Source organism: Elephantulus edwardii, unplaced genomic scaffold, assembly GCF_000299155.1.
Source record: "Elephantulus edwardii isolate Elephantulus edwardi_28Jun2011 unplaced genomic scaffold, EleEdw1.0 scaffold00070, whole genome shotgun sequence".
Classification (NCBI taxonomy): Eukaryota; Metazoa; Chordata; class Mammalia; order Macroscelidea; family Macroscelididae; genus Elephantulus; species Elephantulus edwardii.
Window position 1 is genome coordinate 6,390,929 of NW_006399820.1, and position 6,098 is coordinate 6,397,026.

Consider the following 6,098-nt stretch of genomic DNA (forward strand, 5'->3'; position numbering starts at 1 on the left):
TATGAACAAACAGCCTAAGCACTGTTACATAGAGCTTCCGGAGGCAAGCCATTTCGGAAGTGGATGCCGCTCCTGCTTCCAAGCTTGATTTAGTCGGGAAGCTCCAGCCAACACTGTCCACCATGGGTACCCATTACCACAATTGGCACATCACTGTCACAGTCTTCAGCATCACAGCAACATGAGTTCCCTCTGTATAGCAACACACACTCCAGTGCTATACCACCTAGAAGAATGTTTGACAGGAAAACAATTTAAACCTGGCCGACGGCCATAGATGAAAATCACCCACCTTCGGCCTGGTAGCATAACTTCCTTTCCACTGGGCCAATGTAGCTTTCTCTTTGTCGTTGTCGTTGTTATTGTTGTTTGGTGCCATTGAGTCGTAGAGGACTCGTAATGACCCTATGAATGAACGGCCTGAGCCCTGTTCCTACATAGAGTTTCCGGAGGCAACCATTTTGGAAGTAGCTGTGAACCCCATCCTAAATTGAGCCATCTTACTGACTCCAAGAAACTTAACCTCATTACCCTACAACCTTTACTGTGTCAGTCCATCTTATCTAGGGTCTTCCTCACTTGTGTTGTTCCTTCACCCATTCAAGCATGATGTCCTTCTCTAAGGACTGGTCCCCCAGGCAACATACCCAAAATAGAAGAAACAACAGTTTCAAAATCCTAGGCTCTGAGAAGCAACTCGGTTTCACTCTCTCTAGGACAAATGAGTTTGTTCTCTTGGCAGTCAATTTAATAATGGTCAACACTCTTCTCTAACACACAACTCAAAGGCATTGATCCTTTTTATGTCTTCCTTAATCATTGTCCAGCTCTCTATGTATAGCAAGTAATTGCAAAGACCATGGTCTGGATCTAAAACTAATGTGTGCCCTAGTCTCCAGGCTAATACTGTTTCTCTTTAGCACTCTGAAGAGGTCCCTGACAGCAAATTTTCCCAACACAATTAATCTTTTGATTTCCTGACTGCTGGTGTCAAGAACGTTGGTTGTGGAGGGAAAAGGTGATCCAACAGAGTGTGGAAATTATTGAACAGTATCACTAATATCACATGCGAGCAAAATCCTGATGAAGATTATCCAAAAATTACTGGAACAGTACCTTGAAAGAGAACTACCAGACAGAAGAACAAGCTGGGTTTGAAAAGAAGCCATGGTATTAAGGACATTATAGTCAATGTCAGATGACATTTATTTAAGAGGTCCCCTTTAGACATGCTTGCTCTCTTAAAAATATTTTCCAAGCTTCCTGATGACAAGAATTCAAATTCTTCTGTGAACTTCAGAGAAACTGTGTTATAGATGTCTTTGGCAATGTCCCATCTTCCCATTTCTATGGTCATTCAGTTGCCAAGAGTTTGGTTTGTTTGTTTTCCCCTTTTATTTTCTTCATCTCAGTTGTGCTTCTCAGCTCATTTTGCCATACTTGTTAAAATCATTATTCCATAGAATTGGTGTATAAATGTGTTTCTTTCCCAAAGCTACATTTTAGAATAAGCCCAGAGCTTTCCATGTTTTAAGTAAATAAAGGCTTTTTTAATGATAGAGCAGGGAGCTCTGATGGCCTATTGCTAGGGAGTTAGTTGCATTTTCAACCCAAAGGCATGCAGCCCAAATCTACCACCAGCTTCTTGGGAGAAAAATAGGAAATTTCCTCCAGGCAATTTATTGCCTTTGAAAACCCGATTAAAGACAACACTCTATCACTACAGTGATAAAGATATATTTTCCCCGAAACCTAAAACCTAAGCTAGGGAGTTCTGGTGGCTTACTGGCAAGTCAAGTAACGTTTTTTCCATCCTAAACACATATGGATTAAATTCACCAGCTCCTCTGAGGGAGAAAGACAACCTCCTCCCAGGTGATTAAACTGCCTCTGAAAACCTACTGGAGGGTCAGCTATGAGTCTGTTCTTACCCGATGGAGTGTGAAACAACAGAAACAACAAAATCTAAGGTGAAAGCATTGCAAGAATTAAAGCACCAGAAGTAATTTTGACTGTTTTCATTGCACCATTGAGAGCAGCCAGGTGAGAAGACAGAGCACACTTCACCACTATACATTCAGATAAACAGATTAAAAATTATCCAACTACAGAAAACTAACTTGTATGTTTGGTACTGCTGAAAGGTTGGCAATTTGAATTTATCAGTCACTCCATGGGAGAAGGATGAGCAATCTCCTCTCATAAAAATTTTCCATTTTGGAAATTCCAATTCCAGTATTGCTAAGAGATGAGACTGACTCCCTGGCAGTAGGAAACATACATAAATGTTAATAACACACCATCCTGTGTGATACCTTTCCTAGTATTTAAGTCTCCTAAATTTGTAGCATACCTTAATACAGAACTTTTAGTCAAATGCAAGAAAAAAAGAAATTCACCATATTTACCTGGTATAACCCAAAACTCAAAAGAATGTGAATTAATTCATTACAACCAACCATGGCATCATAATCAATTCTGAAGAAAAAAAAATCCTATACAGGCAAATTACTTAAAATGTTCTATATTTGGTTTCATTGTTTTATGAGATCAAAGCCAATAAAGACAAAATATGTTTTCTTAATTAATAAAAAAGCTATAGTAAATTTAGTAAATTGTAATTTTCTAATGCATGTTCCTTGAAAATGAAAGAAACAAAAGGGACCACACATCTAAACTGAATTTTAAAGAGAGAAGAGGGACATAGTTTGAAAACATTCAATCTTAAAATCTACAGAAGTCATTAAAACCTAATATGAAGGACTGATGTAAAAAAAACAAGCAAACAGCAAGAATTAAAACTCCTGCAATGTTTAAAAGTAGCCACCAAAGTACTTCATATTCACATTTAGAAAATAAAGACTTATATTAACATCCTTTCACCTGAATAAATTAAAATTAAACTCAAAATAATTTTCAAGTTTCATTTTATTTTATTTTTAATGAACATTTCCAGAGATTTTTTTATTTCCATTCATTCATTGTTGCACTTTTCTCCCTCCGCTCTTCACTCCCCCCACCTCCAGTTCGCTCCTCTCTTTAAAAAGCAAAATAAAAACTTTAATCTTCAAAGATTTAAGCAGAAAAGAATTACTTTAATCTTCAAAGATTTAAGCACAGCCTTAAATTAGATTATCATGACATATAATTTATCACTGAGCTTCGTTATGCCATTATAGACAAGTAGTCAGTTACCTTTGTTTAGTCATAAGGAATAAGTGAGAGTATTCCATTAAGCCGTGCTAATGACCAATTAGCAGCGTTAGGATGGATGACGAAGAGATTGAGAGTGTTCACAGCTTCACTTTGCTCGGCTCCACAGTCAACACTCTTGGCACCAGCAGTCAGGAAATCAAAAAGCGTATCACGATGGGAAAGTCTGCTGTTAGGGACCTCTCAAAGGTACTCAGGAGCAACAGTGTCTCTCTGGAGACTAAGGTGCGCCTGATACAGGTCATGGTATTTGCAATCGCTTGTTATGCATCAGAGAGTTGGACAATGACTAGGGAGGACAGGAGAGTGGATGCTTTTGAGCTGTGGTGCTGGAGAAGGGTACTGAATGTACCATGGACTGCCAGGAAAACAAGCAGATTCATCTTGGAGAGGATTAAACCAAGCTACTCCTTGGAGGCAAGGATTCTGGGGCTTCGTCTGACATACTTTGGACATGTTGCCAGGAGGGACGGGTCCTTGGAGAGGGACATCATGCTTGGGAGGGTGGAGGGACAGCGCAGGAGGGGAAGACCCTCTATGAGATGGATTGATTCGGTGACTGGGGTAATCGGGATGGGTGTGTCAGAGGCGGTGCGGTTGGCGCAGGATAGAGCAGGGTTTAGGGCTGTTGTGCATAGGGTCGCTATGAGTCGGAAACGACTCGACGGCACATAACAACAACAACAACAACAATGTTCTTGGCAGCCAGAAAATTAAAAAACGAACTGCATTGGGAAAGTCTTCTGTCAGAGACCTCTCCAAAGTACTGAAGAGCAACAATGTCGGTCTGGATACTAAGGCGAGCCTAATACAGGCCATGGTCTTTGCAATCACTTACTATGCATCAGAGACCTGGACAATAACTAGGGTTAATAGAAGGAGAGTTGATGCCTTTGAGCTGTGGTGTTGGAGAAGAGTATTGAATATACCATGGAATGTTAAGAGAACAAACAGATTTGTCCTATAGAAGGTGAAACCAGGCTGCTCCTTTGAGGCAAGGATTCTGAAACTTTGTCTGACATATTTTGTACATTTTGTAAGGTGGACTCAGTCCTTGGAGAGGGCACCATGCTTGGGAGGGCGGAGGGACTGTTGGGGACAACTTAACTCTGTTTCTAGGGGGGAAATTATGCCTGAAATAAATGAATAAATAAAGACACAAAAGACAAATAACTTAAAGTGACAAAACAACACAGGACAGGACTGGACCAGCCGGGCAGCTGTGCTATCTATATTTATACCTTTTGGAAACAAAGAGATGGTTCACAGAGAAATAGAAACTTTAAGGGTTACATCATAGAGTCCAGGCCGGCTGGGTACAAGTGGAAACAAAGATTAATATAGGGCTTGGATGGGCTGGGTACATAGTTACATTCAACCAAGACTTCTTTATGTTCATAAACTGTGCTTTCTCTCATCTTACCTACAGCCTTATCAACAGCAGGAATAGTAATGAAAGTCAGTGTCTAAAGATGTATGAGAACCGCTTGCAATCTTCCATCTCAGAGCAACTTGTGATCTATGCTTGCAATCTTCTTTCTGAAGACACCTTCTGTGTGCAAGGCACACAGCCGTATTATAAGGATGCAGTCCTTTACATTCTATGGTCCTGTACAGGGACAGCACAAGAGAGGAAGAACCTCAATGACTAACTGGGATAACGGGGATGGGTGTGTTAGAGTCAATAAGATTGGCCCAGGATAGAGCAGGGTTTAGTGCTATTGTACATACGGTTGCTATGAGCCGCAAGCAACTCAATGACACATAAACAACAAAAATAGTTATTTAGGGAGCTCCAGTGGCCTAATAGTAAGAAGTTACACTGCAATACCAAACACACGTGGTTCAAATCCACAAGCTTCTCTGTGATAGAAGGATGGGCAATGTCCACTTGTGCCTCTGACAACCCACTAGAGGGTCAGCCATGAGTCAGTTCTGACTAGACAGCACTCAACAATAGGCATTTAGGGGACTCTTATGACCTAATGGGTGAGAAGTAGCACTGCCAGCTAACTCAAAGGCATGAAATTTGAATTCACCAATTATTCTGCAGGAGAAAGACAGTCTCCAAAAACTAGCTGGAAGGTCAGCTATGAGTTAATTCCTCAACTATATAACACATAACAATAACTACCACCACAACAATAAGTATTGATTCTTAGCATATCTTCCCTTTGTTTTGATCTTCTATATTCAAGTGCGATTTTCAGAACCTATTCTGATTTCTAGGCTGTTCTTTTCTTTCCTCAATGTTTTTATAATCACCTTTTACTTTTTTTTTTATTATAATACCAGAACATTTATTGCATAACTAAACAGTGGAATTCTTAAGATGAACTGGATGCTGCAACAGCTGCCCGTTTGGGTTTCGGTGTTGTTCCTTCACGGAATCCATGCCTGAATCTGCAGTAAACGATCTTTAGGTGCCTCATGCGACCAGTACCGGTGGTATTTCGCCATTTAGCCTTGGCACTCCAGTTATACTTTCTCTTGCGCTTGGCGGGGTAGCCACACTTGCCACAAATGGACTTCTGGAGGTGGTAGGCCTTGGAGTCACAGCGGCGGCATAGCGTGTGCGTCTTATTGCGACGCTTTCCAAACGATGACGTTCCCTTCGTCATCTCGCTTTCGTTGCCGCGACCAAAGAGCACCTTTTACTTTTTTTCCATGCATAATATGCTTGATATCATACCACAAATCATCAAGTCTTTGGTCATTAGTGCTTAACGTATCAACTATTCTTGAAAAGGTTTTTAAATTTATAGATTCAAGGCCATATTGTGATACTCATAGACTTGTTTTCATTTTCTTTATGGAAAAATTGATTATCTTTTTCAGCCTTAATTTGACTGCTGATAATGGAGATTCCCCAACTGGACATCACA

The 6,098-nt window shown here is 40.4% G+C and overlaps 1 pseudogene; it reads right to left on the reverse strand.

Moving 5' to 3' along the window:
• Positions 1 to 5,513: 5,513 nt before the first annotated feature.
• Positions 5,514 to 5,834, reverse strand: LOC102865515 (annotated as a pseudogene).
• Positions 5,835 to 6,098: the final 264 nt, after the last annotated feature.